Raw genomic sequence first — 21,351 nt, 5'->3', positions numbered from 1 at the left:
TGTCCAGGCTGTATATTGGCACCCTGCTTATTTAACTTCTATGTAGAGTATGTCATGTGAAATGCCAGGCTGGATGAAGGACAAGCTGGAATCAAGACTGCCGCGAGAAGTATCAGTAACCTCAGATAAGCAGATATGACACCACCCTTATGGCAGAAAGTGAAGAAGAGCTAAAGAGCCTCTTGATGAAAGTGAAAGAGGAGTGTGAAAAAGTTGGCTTACAACTCAACATTCAGAAAACTAAGATCATGGCATCTGGTCCCATCACCTCATGGAAAATAAATGGGAAAACAATGGAAACTGTGACAGACTTTATTTTGGGGGGCTCCAAAATCATTGCAGATGGTGATTGCTGCCATGAAATTAAAAGATGCTTACTCCTTGGAAGAAAAGCTATGATCAACCCAGACAGCATATTAAAAGCAGAGACATTACTTTGCCAACAAAGGTCCATCTAGTCAAAGCTACAGTTTTTCCAGTAGTCGTGTAAGGAGAGCTGAGACTATAAAGAAAACTGAGTGCCAAAAAATGATGCTTTTGAGAACTGTGGTGTTGGGGAAGGCTCTTGAGAGTCTCTTGGATTATAAGGAGATCCAACCAGTCTGCTCTAAAGGAAATCAGTCCTCAATATTCATTGAAAGGACTGATGCTAAAGCTGAAACTCCAGTACTTTGGCCATCTGATGCGAAGAACTGACTCACTGGAAAAGACCTTGACACTGGGAAAAATTGAAGGCAGGAGGAGAAGGGACAACAGAGGATGAGATGGTTGGATGGCATCACCAACTCAATGGACATGAGTTTGAGTAAACTCCAGGAGCTGGTGATGGACAGGAAAGCCTGGCATGCTGCAGTCCATGGGTTTGCAAAGAGTCAGACACAACTGAGCAACTGAACTGAACTGAGAAGTCAATAAAAAATTAAAAACACTCTTGAATAAACAAAAAACATTTTGAACAGCACAAATATGTAGAAGGCTACATAATCTCAGTACAAAAAGTTAAAAAAAAAACTTGAATGGGAGAAAAACAAAACATGTTCAGTTATACTAGGCGCTATGCAAGGTTTAAGACAGGTTCTATGGCGCTCTCTTAAACTTTGGTTTGGAAATTTATTTTTTGTAATCGCATTAAGAAAAAAGTTTCTGGAATATCATCGGGCCACTTTGCAGAAGAGATAGACTCACCAAGGCCCACCGGGTGAGGTGTTGGCAGAGGAGATGTGAAACGTGGCAGAGGGAAGCTGGCCTTGTATCTCCTGCACACAGGACAGAGATGTAGGGTGTGGCACTGTATCTTAAGCTGCAGATTTGGGGAGGAGAATGAGAGGGGTCTCCTGGGGCCCCAGGGCTCAGGAGACAAGTGACAGAAACTGTCAAGCTCCAAAGCACAGGGACAAACCTGACTAAAGAACTAATCCCTCCCCACCTTTTTCAGCACCCAAGCCAGAAGACACAATCTTTTTTCTTTTTTGTTGGAGTATAGTTGATTCCTGGGTTGGGACGATCCCATGAAGAAGGGATAGGCTACCCACTCCAGTGTTCTTGGGCTTCCCTAGTGGTTCAGCTGGTAAAGAATCTGCCTGCAATGAGGGAGACCTGAGTTGGATCCCTGGGTTGGGAGGATCCCCTGGAGAAGGGAAATTCTCCAGTACTCTGGCCTGGAGAATTCCATAGGCTGTAGAGTCCAAAGGGTAGCAAAGAGTTGGACATGACTGGGCAACTTTCTCTTTTTCATAGTTGATTTACAATGTTGTAGCTCTGATGCATCAGCAAAGTGACTCAGTTATACACATATACACACTTCTTAATATCCTTTTCCATTATGGTTTATCCCAGGAGATTGGATATAGTTTGCTGTGCCACGTCATAGGATCTTGCTGTTTACCCAAGTATATATAGCAGGTATATATATATGTGTATATATATATATGTGTGTGTATATATATATATATATATACACACACACACATACTAGTTTGCCTCTGCTAATTCCAAATTCCCCAGCCCATCCCTCCCACATTCCACTCCCACTTGACAACCATGGGCAGAAGTCAACATCTTCAAGAGCTTTGGAGGGAAGCCCCCAAATGGTTGAGGCTGACTTTCTCTACTAGATTGGCAGGGGGTACCGTGGAGCAGAGTAGGTATGATTTAGGAAAGAAAAAGAGAAGAGGAATGTCCCGGGCTAGAACTATGACTCTGTACTCTTTGAAACCCAAATGAGCTAAGTTTCATGCATGATTTGTACCAACGATGCAGTAATCTAATCTCATTTGGAAACACATAAAAACTATGCAATCAAACAGATTTTTAGCTTAGCCATCCAGAGACTTAGATCCAAATACATTACTCAATAAAAGTAATTACTTTTTTCAGATTTGTGGTGCTTTCTGTACTTAATCTCTTGGTTTCCCTTACACATTTGTTTGCTTTTTATCCTGAATTGTACTATTTTGTGGATTGTTTTGTTCACTTTATAATTTGCCTCAAATCCTGCTAGAAAGCTGAATGCACACGCTAAATGAAGGATTGCTTCAAGCTCCTTAGCTTCATGTTTCTTTAGAATTAATTTTCTTTAACTATTCTAATCCTATTATAATATAGAAAAAATGTTATACCCTCAAGGGGCTTCATGTAGCTCTCATTGAAAGGCTTTTTCATTGAAGTTAGTTCATGTAGTAGAAATGAAATTTATTTTGAAACTAAAGTCACTTTTTGAAAAACAGAATGGTTCAATTATGCAGACTGTCTAACCAAAGTAACACTAACACTATAATTTATCAAATTTATTCATTTGTGTCCCTTGAAAGCATGTTTTATTTTGAAATATTTCTGAGGAAAAAAAATATAACATAGGAGATACATGAGAGCTAACAGTATTTTGCTATTTTTTGTTTCAGCATTATTCTTTGTGAAAGAAAATAATATAAATGCAACTAAGGCTTCATTATACGCTTTTACTTCTATTCTCTTCTTTCCTTCAAAGTAGGCATTATACCCAAACTGGTATATAATATCTATACCTACATCTCTATACTTTCACTAGTTACATCTCTATCCACAATATATGACATTTATTTATTTAGACATAAATGGTATCTTAATGTATACAGTATTCATTAAATCTTGCTTTTACAAATAATTAAAAATTCTTGAAAACTATTATGAATTATTTTAAGAATTATATTCTGTGTATTTTTTCAAGAGTTAGGTGTATGATACATTTTTTTTAATTCAACTTTTAACTTTGAGATAACCATAAATTCAATTAGGCTTGTCCCAAATAATACAAACACATCTTGTTCTATCACCATAAGGATACCTTGCATTGTCCCTTTGTAACAAACCTTCCTTTCTCTGCACGAATACTCTGGTCTCTAAGCCCTGCAACTATCCCCACTGTTCTCCGTTTCTATAGCTTTATCATCTCAAGAATGTTACATAAATGGGATCGTACAATTTATAGCCTCTCGGATTGGATTTTTGTCATTCAGTTTGCCTTCCTATGGATTTCTTGGACATTTTCTAACCCCTTATTTATTTATATGTTTGTTTATTATATTGTTGAATGTGTTACTTGGTGTAGTTCCTCAATGTTTTCTTTCGGATAGATACACATAATCAACTTCCCTGGTGGCTCAGATGGTAAAGTGTCTGACTACAATGCGGGAGGCCGGGGTTCAATCCCTGAGTTGGGAAGATCCCCTGGAGAAGGAAATGGCAACCCACTCCAGTACTCTTGCCTGGAAAACCTCACGGACAGAGGGGTGTGCAGTCCAAGGGGCTGCAAAGAGTCAGACAAGACTGAGCAACTTCACTTTCACTTTCACACATAATCACATCCCTGGATCAGAAGGATCCCTTGGAGAAGGGCCTGGCAACCGACTCCAGTATGCTTGCCTGGAGAATCCTATGGACAGAGGAGCCCAGCAGGTTATAGTCCACGGGGTCACAAAAGAGTCAGACACAACTGAAGTGACTTAACACACACACACACACATACATACACATAATCACAATCTACTGATAACATTTTACTATGGGAAACTTTCCACATAGATTCCCTTACCTGCCCCACTTTTTCTTTTTTTTAAGGAGATGAAATCCTTTTCTTTTTATAATTTTTTTTTTTTTCACTTTTTGGCTGCACCACAGAAAGGATCTTAGTTCCCTGAGCAGGAATTGAACCCATACCCCCTGCATGGGAAGCATGGACTCAACCTCTGGACTTCCAGGGAAGTTCCTTGTCTCACTATTAAAGATCATATTGTCTGGAGTAATGGGTCATCATCTTTGTTTCAATAATCAAATATGATTTACAAAATTCATGAAGAGAAAATCATTGTATTTACCCATATTTCTGCTCCTTTCATTATTCTTTGTTACTTCTTAATGCTCCAAGATTTCTTCATCCACCTTCTCCTTTCTTTTTGAAAAATTTGCTTTAGTCATTCTCTGAGGGTAGATATGCCAGTGGAGAATCCTCTCCCTTTCCTTTCATTTGGGGCCTCTACCCCCTTCCCTCCTGAAGGACAGTGTCACGAGCTACAGAATGTGCTGTGTACACTCCTCACTGCCAGCACTTGGAACTGTTGTGTTGGGTCCTCTGGTCTCCACGGCTTCAGGAGAAATGCACTGTCCTTTGAATTGGTCTCTCCCATAGGGAACCTGCTGCTTTTTTCTCACTGCTTTCAAGACATTTTTTCCCCTTAGATTTTAGAAGCCTAGTGATCATGTGTCTTGGCATGAGTTTCTCTGGGTTTATCTCATTGGATTTGCTCTCAACTTCTTGACTCTATAATCTGATGTCTTTGGTCAAGTGTGGAAGTTATTTCATCTACTCTTTCAGCCCCTCTCTCTCCTCTCCTTCTAGGGCATCAGTATGAATGTTGGGTCTGTTTTTATCATCCTGCAGGTCCTTGAGGCTCTGTTTATTTCCTTTTAGTCCACTTATCTCTGCTTTTCAGGTTGAGTAAATATTGTTGATTTGTCCTCAAGTTCAACTTACTCCTTATTTTGAGTTCTTAATCTTTGTTATTATGTTTTTCAGTTCCCTAATTTTTAAAAATGACTTGTGTTTCTTGCTGTGATTTTTCTACGTCTTCCTTTTAGTTTCTTCCTATCGTTTAAGAACATCTACCATTCCTGGTTGATGTTTGTGATGCTGCTTAGGTAATTGGAATATCTAATTCATCTTGGTACTGGCATCGACTGATTGTGTTTTCTCATTCACCTTGAAATCACTACGTGTCAGGCTATTTTCTATTATCTTGAATATTTTGGCTATTATTTAGAGACATGTGGGGTCCTATTTAAATCTTATTTTAGCAGGCAGTCACTTTGTTTACACTTGACTTATTTTTGTGGGCTGTGAATCCAATGCCAATTGCATTTTCAGAGACTTTGTGATGCTCTCTTGGTCTGACTGGGTACTTCTGGGGCTCTTAATGATTGCTTCTGATACGTCCTGAGAGGCCAAAGGTGCTCACATGGCCCAGGAATCTCAGTGCCTGTAGGTGCTGAAAGAGAGGACAAAGTTCTTCCTGGACTGGGCCCTGGGGTGGGCCTCTCATCAGTGTCAGCTGCTGTTGAAGGGTTCTCCAGCCCAGAGAAGGCTGAGAACGACTCCAGGCCAGCTGCTTGCTGGTAGGTTCCCTCCATGGATGACCCCTGGCTGCCCCGTGTCTAGGTGGGGAAGGGAGTCTCAGGTCTAGTGGGCAAAGAGAGGATTACCTCTGGTCGCTCATTGTCAAGAGAGTCCCCAGCAGACCCTGAGCTCACCTGTGCTGTCGCTGGGGCTCCCTTCTGCAGCCCAGGGTGGGGGTGGGGTAGTGAGTCGAGTGGACCACCTTCTGCTGCTCAGGCAGAGATGGGAAGACACAGGGCACAGGCTTTGTGCTGTCGGGTAGAGGGTGATAGCCTGTCCCAGGTGCTCTGTTTCTGCCCAACCCTAGATTCCCTCATCAGTTTCTCTTTCCACTTCTCAGTCCGCTCCTTGGGTCGCCTCTTGCAACCCAGAATTTATAATCCATGAGAAGGATCAGGAGCTGTGTTATCCAGATGAAAAGTCAGGTTTACTTTTTATACTATAAAAGTTAATCTATAAATTATACTTTATCAAGGGAAGAATTTTGAGAATTTTATTTTTTAAATGGTTTAGTAGCTAAGTCATGTCTGACTCTTGTGACCCTATGGACTGTAGCCCATGAGGCTCCTCTGTCCATGGAGTTTTCCAGGCAAGATTGCTTGCAATTATTTAATAAAGATACAGTAAAAGCTAAAATTTAGGGACTCCCCTGGCGGTCCAGTGGTTAAGAATCTGCCTGCCAATGCAGGGACAAAGGTTCAATCTCTGCTTCTGAAAGAACCCATATGCCTCAGGGCAACTAAGCCACATGCCACAGCTACTGAACCCACGTGATACAACTGCTGAAGCCCACATGTGCTCTAGAGCCCATGCTCTGCATCAGAAGCCATGGCATCGAGAAGCCTGAGAGCCACAACAACGAGTAACTCCCACCCACCGCACCTAGAGAAAGTCAGTGTGAAGCGATGAAGACTCAGTGTCGCCAAAAATTAACAAATAAATTTTAAAAAAGCTAAAATGTAGCAAATATTTCCTGCTAATGCATTTTGAAATAAGTATTCTCATAATTTTCTAAGTAAAATCTATGGAAACTATTCAACATAGGAAGGTTAGTCCTCTGGCTGACATATTCATAGAAATGCCCCCTTTGGGTTGATGGTCCAAGAGCGTTGTTCTGTTCACAACCTTCTGTGTGACAAATAGAGATGTCAACCCAACCCATGATAGTCCAATATTCTAGTGTTTTCCACATGTGTACACTTGTACTTTTTATCATAAAAAAGTAGTTAAAAGGAAAACCTTCACTAAATTTACATAATATATTGCCAGCATCATATTTGCTTTGTAAAAAGATAAGATAATCAATAGAAAAGCATTAAAGAAAGCTTCACAACTCTTCTGTGTATCTAAAACTATCTAATGCAATCTCTGTCTAACTCCCTATGCGTGTTCATGCTCAGTTGCTTTTCGACTCTTTGCAACCCAATGGATTGTAGCCCACCAGGCTTCTCTGTCCATGGGATTCTCCAGGCAAGAATACTGGAGTGAGTTGCCATGCCCTCCTCCAGGGATCTTCCCAACCCAGGGATTGAACCTATGTCCCCTCACTGCTGGCAGCTTCTTTACTGCTGAGCCATAAGGGAAGCCCCTTAACTCCCTATATAGAAAAATAAACACCTGATGGATCAAAACTTTCATACAAAATATAAAAACACAAAAGTGCTAAAATATTAATTTCTAAAAAAAGGAAAAACATTACAGTTAAGGGGAAATGGGCAAAATATTTTAAAATAACACAAAAACCAAATAAAATATTTATAAACCTGATTAGGTAAATAACAAAAAATCTATATAGCCAAAAAAGAATTCTAAATAGCGTAAGAAAGTCAAAATCAATCACAAGCCAGGAAACTAAGTAAATAAATAATAATTTTTAAAAGATTATTTCCTCACTCTATGATTGGTCATAAAAATCAGTATGGAAATAAACAGAAATCAAAGAAAATAGGTAAAAAAGTTAATCAGCAATCCAAAGATAAATACATATAACTTTACACATGACAAGATGCTTCAATCAATTATTTTTGAGAATTCTAATTAAACTACACAAGTAAGTAAATTATTAAAAAAACAAAATAGAGAATCCCCAGGAGGTCCATTGTCACAGGACATGGGTTCAGCTTGGTGAGGGAACTATGATCCCACAAGCCATGCAGCACGGCAAAGCAAATAAAGAAAAGCCAGAAAACTAAGTAGTTTAGTAGCAATAAATACTTGTGTAATAAATAATAATAATAAAACTATTCTAAAATTAAAAATTCATTTTAAGAAAACTTGCCTTTGGCTATAAGGAAGAACCTGGATGATTTGGGGATGTACCAGCTGGCTGTTCCTTTGGTAACAGCCAACGGAAGGACTCAAGCTAATGCATTAACAAGGCTTTTTCTCAACCAGAATTGAGAACTCAATTTACATTTTATTTCTGTTAAGGAAACAAAGGCCAGTTACCCTAGTTTGTGTTCCTTTGAAGATACAGATAATGAAAGACAAAAAATGACTTTTTTTATCACTAAAACAAGAATTTATATGCAAAATTTTTAATTTTAAATGGTTAAATGTAACTTGACTAAATTCTTGTAACAGAGATGACACCAGAACATATCCAAAAATGTCACCAGAGGAAACTAAGATTTCTGGTTTAATGAAAAGACCTCAGGAGAAGTCTTTTCTTTTTCCTAAGCTTAATAATAAAGAATCCATCATAATTACCTCAGTCACAGGGGGAAAAAAATTACAATGAAAATTACTGAGAAAGAGGAAAAAGAAAAAGCGATTTTCCTGAGGTGACAAGTGTTAGGTCAAGGCAAGCACTGCAAACAGGCTACAAGGACACAATACTTAAGAGTACCAATGTTACCAAAGTACCAATCTTTATAACCAATATTTACAGTCAATCAAGGCCTTTCTATAAGTTCAAGTTCATAAACTGTGCCACAACCAGCTACCTACACTAGTGAACACATTCTTTTTGCTAGAACATTGAGAAGCCCATGACATAGGAAGAGCCACTCAGAACTTAAGACACAAGCTTAACTTAAGACCTAGATGGGTCCCAAGAGCCAATGCTCAGACTACCCTGAGCCATCAACCCCATCTATTATTCTCAGTTATCAACCAACCAGTAAGTTTCTTTGGAATACCCTCAAATGCCATCAAGAAGTATGTTTATTTTCACCCGTATTTACAGTAAGAAGAGTAATTTTATTTTTTCTCATTCTTGGAGGAACAGTGGCTCTTGATGCACAAAGGATTACAACACAGGCTGCTGAGCTGAAATTTACCACGAGGACTATTGGAGTGGTCCATGAACAGGGATACCCTGCTCTGTGAACAACAAATTGGTTCAGAGATAGACAATCTTCAGAGCTTTCTGGGGAATCAACTGATTTCTTATGTGTTTCTACAAACTTTACAAATCATCTTTAAAATTAAAAAAAAAACAGGCTGAACCTGAAGTATAAGGATGTGATACTTCGACATACTTAATATGCAACTTACAAGGTGCCTGATATACGGGGCTGGTCACTTACTAAATTATAAAACTGAACTTTGGAACATATCAGCAAAGTGCCTGTGTTAAATATAAAAGTAAGTTCTGAGGTTCCAGACATTTCTTGAAAGCTTTGAAAACTTATTTCATGTTGCATGTAACACAATATACATTTTCTTTTTTTTTTTTATCATGTTTTTACTTCTATTTGTCCTGCCTTCCCTCCCTTCTTTCATCTCTCACTGTTTTTCTGTTTTCTTAAGGAATGTTTTTGTGACTTCACTATGCTTACTTTAGAAAATGCATTTTGCTCAAAATTCCTCTGATTATACATAGGCTAATAATTTATCCTTTTAAAAGTTATGTTAAAAATAATAATATGCTGAAAAGTTTTAATATATTATGATGAAAATGGTAAGAGGGTAAACAGGAACATCTCAGCCATGAATAAATAAATAGATCAGAGCTTAGGATAAAGACTTTTTTTTTTGCTATAATAAAAGGATACTTGATTTGAGAAACCATCAGAGCCAACCCATTTGCAACGTAAAGTCAAGTTACTTTGTAAGAATTAATCATTCTCGCATCCCTATTCTAGGCCCTTTTACACATTAAGTCAAAAATTAGAATGGTCTTAACCTCATTTCTCTGTCACAGGAGAGCTTTAATCTGTGCAGAGAGCCGTCATGTGCACGAAGGAAGGAAAAAGCCCTGCCTTCTACCTCTGCTTTCCTAGAGACAGGAAATAATAAATCTATGAGCATTTTCCAAAGGCTGGAAGTGATAAGTTAATTCCTTTAAGTCAGACTTCCAAACACCAGTTGGGTTGTTACGAAAACAATGCTGCAATTCAGTGCCGGAAAACCATCTGTTGCTTCTCTGGGTTACACTCCCTGCCCTCTAATTTCAGAAAAGGAGCTATTTTCTCTTCCTTGAGCCTTTATGCAGCCACACACTTAACTCTGAGACTCTGGAATAGCCACGATATCCAGTATTATTAGTATAGGATACTGTATCATACAGAGCACGACTCAGCATTTGCCTTTCAATATGCTCAGGGCAGTGGAGAACACTCAACTATTGTGACCTTTCTGGAAGTGTTGGATGTGCATTTGTGTGAGTATCACGTGATTAGCTTCTTGAAGATTCAGTGAGTTTCCTAATGAAGGGAACAAAAAAGAAGAAAATCCTTGAAAGAAGTCACCCATGAGAAATGACTTCCAAAAGTAAATGTTTGGTGGAAAGATATACCCAGAACTCACTTGTTATTCCTGTGGCAGAGCAAACATTTTTTAAATTTAGAGATTATCTATCTACGTGAACCGAGAATCAGATGTCCAGATCCTGCTCCCGTTCAATATGACAAACTCCAGAAATGCTCACAATCCCCACAGTTTGTTAATTGTGACACAAGAGTTATCACATTAATGCAGCTAAGGTGCCAAGGAGGGTTTAAAGGAAGTTAAGTGAGTAAAGCACGCAAAATGCTTTTCATTGTTTGGGCTTGTGGATAGTCAGTGAGTTGTATAATTGGGATCTCTTGTGTCTTCAGCTCATTTAGTCTTTTACTATATATTGTGTGAACTCAACATCTGCAAAAAACAAAACAAAACAAAAAAAACAAAACAGTGCAACAGCTCAAAAGCAAAGATCCCCAATGCAAAAATAAAAGATAATGTTTCTTCCATGCAGAACTTACAAAGTTCTCAGAAACTAGGTTTTTAAAAAATACATTTGTTTGCCTTTTTATTTTTATCCACCCACCACAATTGCTAGACAGCATATTAAAAGGCAGAGACATCACTTTTCCAACAAAGGTTTGTATAGTCAAAGCTATGATTTTTCCAGTAGTCATGTATGGATGTGAAAGCTGGAATATAAAGAAAGCTGAGTGCCGAAGAATTGAGGCTTTTGAACTGTGGTGTTGGAGAAGACTCTTGAGAGTCCCTTGGACTGCAATAAGATCCAACCAGTCCATCCTAAAGGAGATCAGTTCTAGGTGTTCATTGGAAGGACTGATGCTGAAGCTGAAAACTCCAATACTTTGGCCACCTGATGCAAAGAGTTGACTCATTTAAAAAGACCCTGATGCTGGGAAAGATTGAGGGCAAGAGGAGAAGGGGACGACAGAGGATGAGATGGTTGGATGGCATCACTGACTCAATGAACATGAGTTTGGGTGAACTCTGGGAGTTGGTGATGGACAGGGAGGCCTGGCATGCTGCGGCTGGGCAGCAAAGAGTTGGATATGACTGAGCGACTGAACTGAACTGAACCACAATTGCTAAATTTTTGCTAGTAAAAATATAGTCCACACGTCATCAGCCTCATCTGGGAACGCAAAGAAATGCAGACTCTTAGGCCTTCTCCACACCTACAGGTCAGAATCTTCATTTAACAAGACCCCTAGAAGATCTGTATGCACAGTAAAGTGAAACAGACTGACTAAACAAATACCCACATGAAATCAATGAAGAAAAAGACAGGCACAATTTTCTACTTCACAGTAGGTAACATGAGTCTTTTCGGTTCTTTGACAAACACTCTGAGTTTTTATAAGCGCCTTAAATCTCTCTGACTTTACTCTTATGGTTGCTAATTAAATGTGAACACACTTCACGACAGACGTATTTGATTGTTAACTTCTTGCAAAATTGTAATAATAAACCAAAAATTAGGTAACTCATGAGCGAATGTCCTTTGGCCACTTTTTGTTGTTAGAAGTAATTTTTTTTTAATTTAAGAATATAGGCAGATTTTAAAAAATCTTTCACTTTTTAAATTTTTTTCATTGCAGTATAGTTGTTTCACTATTAAAGTGTTAGTATTAATTGTAATATAGTGTATTACAACTGGTGTAATACAATTGGAATATAGTTGTACTAGTCTCTTCTGTACAGAAAAGTGAATCCGCTATACATATACATATACCACCTCTTCTATGGATTTCCTTCCGATTTAGGTCACCACAGTGCATTAAGTAGAGTTTTCTGAGTTACAGTTGGTTTTCATTAGTTATTTTATACATAGAAGTGTATATATGTCAACTTCAACCTCCCAATTCATCCCAATCTTCCTTCCCCATAAGGCTGTTCTCTACATCTGTGTCTCTGTTTCTGATTTGCAAACAGGTCTACCTGTATCATTTTTCTAGATTCCACATGTAAGCAGTATTGCACAGTATTTGTTTTTCTTTTTCTGACTGGCTTTACCCTGTATGACAGTCTCTAGGTCTATCCACATCTCTGCAATTAGTACTATTTCATTCCCTTTTTACAGCTGAGTAACATTATATTGTGTAAATGTACCACATTTTCTTTATCCACAACATAACTTTTTCTTGAGAGATTGTTTGGAACTTTACCAAGTGGTATCTTGGTACAAGGGTAACAAATCTCTGTCCAGGAGAGGGGACAGCTCTGGGCGGAAGTATTCAGTGATCTCTGGTATGAAAAGTCTAGCTACGGCCAAGTTAAAGTCAGAAAAGAGGTCGGAACCCAGATAATGTGCACAGTTAGCTCTCACTGGCCGGTAGGAGGCAGCTCTGGCTTACACACACACACACACACACACACACACACACACCCCTGGCCTCTCAGCTCTCCCTAGAACTTCGAGGCTTCAGAAGCCATGTGCATAACTGCTTCAGTAAAAAGCAGGAGAACCAAAGCAACCAAGCAGAACTGGCTTTTGTTTACCACTTGTAACTCCTTTCTTTGGTTCTAACACTTGTCCTGCTTACCTTGCCTGGCTTGTCCTGGGACTCTTTGCCTCGATCCCCATCCTGATGCTGGCGTCCTTCTGATGGGCTCAATTCTACACCAGTGGCTCTGAGCTACTGGCCACAGTCAGCATCTAAAGGGCTCCTCATTTTTTAACCACTGATAAAGTGAACAGGTTCACAAATGACTTCCTTTTCTGTATATATTAAAGTAATTGAAAGTTCTATTCCAAATCCATTCTACAAATATCCAGCAAACCCTCTATTGCTAGCACGGCTTTAAAAGAAGGAGAAGAGAGGCTGGAAAACTGCTAGGATGCTGTTTGACTGCTGGGTTTCACTCATGCAGGGATGCACTGGGAGGAAGCCAGGGCTCTCAGCTCTGTATCCCAGGTTTCCTGTTCTTCGTTCCACATGAAGGAAAGAAGTTCCCTACCCCAGGCCCCTTCCTCACGCTTGGAACCATCAGGGGACAAAGTTCCTGAAGCTGATTTCAATCCCATTTTCTTAAAATCCCTCCTCTACAATGATGGAGCCAATCAAAGAGAAACCAGCCCTGGGGTTTGTGATGGCTTTAGCATGGCTCATAGTAGGTAGATGTGGCCTGAGGGCAGACCCTGACAATAAGGGTGCAAATGGGGTGCCTGGACTTCACTATCACCCTTGCCTCCCACAAATGTTTTCTCACAGTGAGAAACCCTGGGAATGCATTCTTAGGTGCTCAAGACATAGACATGAACAGCTGTTAGCCTCAGGAGATGAAATTTGATACAAGACACAGAAATCTTTGCAGGCTAATGACACCAGGCTCAAACTGAAGGTTTCATGTATTTGATCAGAGTAGCCTACAGTCACTTTTCATTTTGCTTTACCCTCCTCAATTTCTTTTCAGGGAATAAGTATACTCTATACAGCAACGGCAACTATAGTAACAGCAACCACACACATGTTCATGCTTTATTGCATACTGATACTGTCTTCTGTTTACAGTTTCTATTTATGAAAAATAAAAGAAAATGTTGATGTTGAGTCTTTAAAATTCATCAATTTTGTTTATTTTGTAAAAATAAGTAAGAACATGCAACTAGCAAATTTGTGTATTCTCTGAGTAAAATATACTATTAACTCCGATCTTATGATTATACAGTGGAAGTGAGAAATAGATTTAAGGGACTAGATCTGATAGACAGAGTGCCTGATGAACTATGGATGGAGGTGCATGACATTGTATAGGAGACAGGTTTCAAGACTATCCCCATGGAAAAGAAATGCAAAAAAGAAAATGGCTGTCTGTGGAGGCCTTACAAATAGCTGTGAAAAGAAGAGAAGTGAAAAGCAAAGGAGAAAAGGAAAGATATACCCAGTTGAATGTAGAGTTCCAAAGAATAGCAAAGTGAGATAAGAAAGCCTTCCTCAGTGATCAATGCAAAGAAATAGAGGAAAACAGAATACAAGAGATCTCTTCAAAAGTAGAGATACCAAGGGAATAATTCATGCAAACATGGGTTCGATAAAGGACAGAAATGGTATGGACCTAACAGAAGCAGAAGATATTTAAGAAGAGGTGGCAAGAATACACAGAAGAACTGTACAAAAAAAGATCTTCATGACCCAGATAATCAGGATGGTGTGATCACTCACCTAGAGCCAGTCATCCTGGAATGTGAAGTCAAGTGGGCCTTAGAAAGCATCACTATGAACAAAGCTAGGGGAGGTGATGCAATTCCAGTGGAGTTATTTCAAATCCTGAAAGATGATGCTGTGAAAGTGCTGCACTCAATATGCCAGCAAATTTGGAAAACTCAGCAGTGGCCACAGGACTGGAAAAGGTCAGTTTTCATTCCAATCCCAAAGAAAGGCAATACCAAATAATGCTCAAACTACCACACAATTGCACTCATCTCACACACTAGTAAAGTAATGCTCAAAATTCTCCAAGCCAGGCTTCAGCAATACATGAATCATGAACTTCTGGTTTTAGAAAAGGCAGAGGAACCAGAGATCAAATTGCCAACATCCACTCGATTATCGAAAAAGCAAGAGAGTTCTAGAAAAACTTATATTTCTGCTTTATTGACTATGCCAAAGCCTTTGACTGTGTGGATCACAATAAACTGTGGAAAATTCTGAAAGAGATGGGAATACCAGACCACCTGACCTGCCTCTCGAGAAATCTATATGTAGGTCAGGAAGCAACAGTTAGAACTAGACATGGAACAACAGACTGGTTCCAAATAGGAAAAGGAGTACGTCAAGGCTGTATATTGTCACCCTGCTTATTTAACTTATATGCAGAGTACATCATGAGAAACGCTGGGCTGGATGAAGCACAAGCTGGAATCAAGATTGCCGGGAGAAATGTCACTAACCTCAGATATGTAGATACATCACCCTTATGGTAGAAGTAAAGAGGAACTAAAAAGCCTCTGGATGAAAGAGAAAGAGGAGAGTGAAAAAGTTGGCTTAAAGCTCAACAAGCAGAAAACAAAACTAAGATCATGGCATCTGGTCCCATCACTTCATGGGAAATAGATGGGGAAACAGTGGAAACAGTGTCAAACTTTATTTTGGAGGGCTCCAAAATCACTGCAGATGGTTAGTGCAGCCACGAAATTAAAAGATGCTTATTCCTTCGAAGGAAAGTTATGACCAACCTCTGTTCAGTTCAGTTCAGTCACTCAGTCGTGTCCAACTCTTTGTGATCCCATAAATTGCAGCACGCCAGGCCTCCCTGTCCATTACCAACTCCAGGAGTTCACTCAAACTCATGTCCATCGAGTCAGTGATGCCATCCAGCCATCTCATTCTCTGTCGTCCCCTTCTCCTCCTGCCCCCAATCCCTCTCAGTATCAGGGTCTTTTCCAATGAATCAACTCTTCACATGAGGTAGCCAAAGTATTGGAGTTTCAGCTTTAGCATCAGTCCTCCAAAGAACACCCAGGGCTGATCTTCTCTAGAATGGACTGGTTGGATCTCCTTGAAGACCAACATAGATAGCATATTAAAAAGCAGAGACATTACTTTGCCAACAAAGGTCCGTCTAGTGAAGGTATGTTTTTTCCAGTGGTCATGTATGGATGGTAGAATTGGACTATAAAGAAAGCTGAGCACCAAAGAATTGATGCTTTTGAACTGTGGTGTTGGAGAAGACTCTTGAAAGTCCCTTGGACTGCAAGGAGATCCAACCAATCCATTCTAGAGGAGATCAGTCCTGGGTGTTCTTTGGAAGGACTGATGCTGAAGCTGAAACTCCAATACAACTCATTCACTTATTTTAATTTGAATGCTTAAGTTAACCTCAGGAGAAAACAGTATATTTTACTTATAAATATGGAGAATGAACATTGTAACTCAGAGTAAAAGCCAGTTAGCAGTCTACAGAAAGTGTAAGAAACCATTCGCCATGGTCTCAAGCAATGTGACAATTTCATTTAACTGGATGTTTTCTATTTTAGATTTGTGCTCTAGAGATATTTTTAACATTAAAATAGTTAATATATGAAAAGCAAAAGAAACTGAGGTGGATATTCACAAAAAGCATTAAAGTAGCATTCTTTATCTAAAAAATCCATTATTGTGACTTGTGGTAGGAGAATTTTAAAACCATGTTCAGTGCCCCACCACACACAAACATAGCTTTGTAAACCTCTTTTGTAACAGACTTACAAGGGGATGTGCATGAGTCTAACGGTACTGATATAGGATAAGAAGCAGTGTCCACTAACCACACAAGTATTCAAGATACTAATCTAGACAAGAAAATTTGTAAAATTTATTCTAGAAACCCCCCTTCATTTATGTTAAACCATTTACATATTAACAAATAATAAATATCACCAACAGATACGGAGAAACAAAAGCCCTTGCACCATTTTTGACAATCATTCTTGCTCTGTCTTCCATCAACACCTACATTCTCCTGGAGCCCTGAGATGCAGTGCAGCCTTCAATACGAAACCCCAGCTTCTCTCTATCCCTGCAGTGCTATTTTCATACTGGAAGCAAGTTAAACAGTGGCAGCTTCTCATACGTGCTGAAAAATGTTCCCTTTGACCAGGCACAGTGAAAAGAGGCTGCGGATTCAATATGACCCTGGGATACAGCAGAGAGACAGCGAGCCTAGCACTATAGAACTCAAAGTTCTGCCAACAACAAAAGAAAGGCCAGGTCTCCAGGGCCAATAACACCATGTAGAGATGTGTTTATATGCCTTTCCCTTCCCAGTTGGAAGGAAAATATATAGTAAACTTCTAATGTTCAAGGTATTCTATTCCTTACACTTTAAAATACTCCTTTTCTTTATCTTCAATTTCTGTACTTTTCCTACATTTCATTATACTACTTTTAAGTTTTGTCTAGGGCTTAGGTCTCAGAACTGCTTTACATTTTTTTTCTTTTCAAAATCACTGAGGATCTCAGAGCTAAAGCCCATGTGGGTTACAATGTACCAACAGTTAGTATTCAAAATTAAAGTTGAGAATTTTTTAAAAACACGAGTATGCACAAGCACATACTCGACTAGCCAACAGAGCAATGACCTCACATGTTATGTAACCATGGAAAGCTTAACTGCACACTTATGAGAGAATGAAGAAAGTGGAAAAAAAATGGGGTTTTATCATGAAGAGTCTGCAACTTGTGGACCAGGAGACCTCTAGGGGATCCCTGGATAGCAAATTAAATACTGCTGTTCAAGGGACTTCCCTGCTAGTGCAGTGGTTAAGATTCTGCACTTCCCCTGCAGAGGGCACAGGGTTCGATCCCTGGTCAGGGAACTAAGATCCTGCATGCCATGCCGTGTGACCAGGAAACAAAACCCTCCTGCTTAAGATAAATAGCAAGCCAACAATTAGACTCATTCTTATCTTTTTCTTATCAATTTCTACTCTTCCTTTAAATGTTAAAAGAAGAACAATGTTGAACAGTCGAACTTACACTATTTGACTTCATGAATTATAGTGCGCTGGTACTCCAGACCAGGCAGTGTTTAGATATATTAGAAGACTAAAATGAAGAGGAGAATCATAAAAACTGTTGGCACATATGTGAAGGAACTGGAGTGCTCACAGTCCTAGTAAGAACATAACATGACCAACAGGCAAAGAGCTGGCAGTTTCCTTAAAAAACTACACACATACCGACCACGCAATATGGCTATTGTACTGCTAGGTCTTTACACAAGAAAAATAAGAGCAAACGTCCACACAGAACCTTGTCATGACCTCTATGGCACTTTCAGTTGCAATATTCAAAAACTGAAAATAACCAAACCCCGTCAACAAGTAAGCTGATAAGCAAATTATGGTACATGCATACAGCTGCACGCTACTCAACAATAAGGATTGATGAACTACTGACATAAGCAACACCACGATTCAGTGTCAAACTAAATTTGCTTAGGGAAGGAAGTAAGTCCAAAATAGTATGATACTAAGGGACTGAAAAGACAAATCTCACACCTCAATAAAATCTTTGCAAAACACAGTTTAGATAAAATATTTGCATACAAAATATACAGAAAAATTTTAAATTCAATAATAAGGAAAAATACAACTCCACTAAAAAGTAGGCAAAATATGAACAGATACCTCACGAAAGAAGATATACAGATGGAAAATGAGTATATGAAAATATGAAAGAAAGATGGTAAAAGTATTAGTTGTTCAGTCATGTCTGACTCTTTGCGACCCCATGGACTGTAGTCTACCAGGCTCCACAATGGGATGCTTCAGGCAAAAATACTGTGGTGGGTTGCCATTCCCTTCTCCAGGAGATCTTCCTGACCCAAGGAGTGAACCTGGGTCTCCTGTGTTCCAGGCAGAATCTTTACTTTCTGAGCCACCAGGAAAGCTTGATCAACATCAATATTATTAGGGAAAAACAAATTAAAATACAACTACCACTATATATGTATTAGAGGGCCAAAATCCAAAACACTGACAACACCAAATACTGGAGAAGATGTGGAGAAACAGGAACTCCTACTCATTGCTGATGGGAATGCAGAATGGCAGAGTCTGTCTGGAAGACAAAACCACACATACACTTAACCATATGATCCAACAATCAGGATTCTCGGCATTTACCCAAAGGAGATGAAAGCATATGTCTACATAAACATCTATATAAACATAGTGTTTATATCAGCTTTATTCATAACTGATGAAACTTGGAAGCAATCAAGATGATTTTCAGTATTATTATGAATGAATAATCAAACTGTGGTACATCTACACATAGAAATAAAAAGAAACGAGCTATCAAGCCCTGAAAAGACATGGAGGAAACGTAAATGCATCATTCTAAGTGAACGAAGCCAATCTGAAAAGCCTACAAACCATATAATTCCAAATAGGGGACCTTCTGGAAAAGGCGGAACCATGAGGACAGTAAAAAGATAAATGGTTTCCAGGGAGAAGGCAGGAAAGGAAGGAGGTTGGGTTCAGGGTTTGTTTTTTTCTTCTTTTTAGGGCAGTAAAACTGTGATTCTAAAGGGCCCTCAGCTCCTTGCTCTGTGATATCCTAGAGGGTAGCAGGGAGGTCCAAGAGAGCGGGGATATAAGTGTACATATAGCTGATTCACTTAACCAGCTGATTCAGCTACTTGTACAGCAGAAACTAACACAATATTGAAAGCAATCATACTTCCCCCTGCGACAAAAACTGATTCTAAATGATGATATTGTAATGGCAACTCTTTGAGACATCATAGACTGAATCCTGCCAGGCTCCTCTGTCCATGGAGATTCTCCAGGCAAGAATACTGGAGTGTGTTGCCTTGCCCACTTCCAGGGGATCTTCCCAACCCAGGGACTGAACCCAGATCTCCCACATTGCAGGCAGATTTTTTACTGTCTGAGCCACCAGGGAAGCCCAATGGTGGATACATGTCACTATGGATCCATATAGATTTTGTTAAAATCCATATGATGCACTGCATAAATACTGAGCAGTAATGCAAACTGTGAAGCTTTAATTAATAATCAAATCTTAATATCTGCTCACTCCCTGTAGCAAATGTACCACAATAATGTTTGATGACAAAAATACTGGACACTGGGTGAGGCTGGGTGAGTGGATGGGTATGGAAATCTTTATACTTTTTGCCCAAGTTTTTCTATAAACTGAAAACTGCTCAGAAAGTCTATGGATTTTTTTAAAGTACACATTCTATGATTACATTTATATAAAATTCTAGAACATCAAAATACCTTATATGACAGCAGAGGATCAATGGTTGCAAAAGATGAGGAGGAGGAGAAGTCAGTTCAGTCACTCAGTCGTGTCCAACTGTTTGTGAACCCATGGACTGCAGCACGCCAGCCTCCCTGTCCGTCACCAACGCCTGGAGTTCACTCAGACTCATGTCCATTGAGTTGGTGATGCCATCCATCTCATCCTCTGTCGTCCCCTTCTCCTCCTGCCCCCAATCCCTCCCAGCATCAGAGTCTTTTCAAATCAGTCAGTTCTTTGCATCAGGTGGTCAAAGTATTGGAGATTCAGCTTCAGTAGCAGTCTTTCCAATGAATATTCAGGACTGATTTCCTTTAGGATTGACTAATTGGATCTTCTTGCAGTCCAAGGGACTCTCAAGAGTCTTCTCCAACACCACAGTTCAAAAGCATCAATTTTTCAGCTCTCAGTCTTCTTTATGGTCCAACTCTCACATTCATACATAACTACTGGAAAAATCATAGCTTTGACTAGATGGACTTTGTTGACAAAGTAATATATTTGCTTTTTAATATGCTGTTTAGATTGGTCATAGTTTATCTTCCAAGAAGCAACCGTCTTTTAATTTCATGGCTACAGAAACCATCTTCAGGGATTTTGGAATCCCCCCCCCCAAAAAAAGAAAAACAGCCTGTCACTTTTTCCACTGTTTCCCATCTATTTGCCATGAAGTGATGGGACCAGATGCCATGATCTTACTTTTCTGAATGTTGAGCTTTAAGCCAAGTTTTCACTCTCCTCTTTCACCTTCGTCAAAAGGCTTCTTAGCTCTTCTTCACTTTCGGCCATAAGTGTGGTGTCATCTGCATATCTGAGGTTATTGATATTTCTCCTGGCAATCTTGATTCTAATGTGCTTCTTCCAGCCCAGCCTTTCTCATGATATAAATTAAATAAGCAGGGTGACAATATACAGCCTTGATATACTCCTTTTCCTATTTGGAACCAGTCTGTTGTTTCATGTCCAGTTCTAACTGTTGCTTCCTGACCTGACCTGTGTCTCAAGAGGCAGGTAAGATGCTCTGGCATTCCCATCTCTTTCAGAATTTTCCACGGCTTATTGTGATCCATGCAGTCAAAGGCTTTGGCATTATCAATAAAGCAGAAAGTGATGTTTTTCTGGAACTCTCTTGCTTTTTTGATGATCCAATAGATGTTGGCAATTTGATCTCTGGTTCCTCTTCCTTTTCTAAATTGAGCTTGAACATCTGGAATTTCATGGTTCATGTACTGTTGAAGCCTCACTTGGAGAATTTTGAGC

The sequence above is a fragment of the Ovis aries genome, chromosome 19 (genome assembly GCF_016772045.2).
Source record: "Ovis aries strain OAR_USU_Benz2616 breed Rambouillet chromosome 19, ARS-UI_Ramb_v3.0, whole genome shotgun sequence".
Classification (NCBI taxonomy): Eukaryota; Metazoa; Chordata; class Mammalia; order Artiodactyla; family Bovidae; genus Ovis; species Ovis aries.
This window is presented reverse-complemented; position numbering follows the sequence as displayed.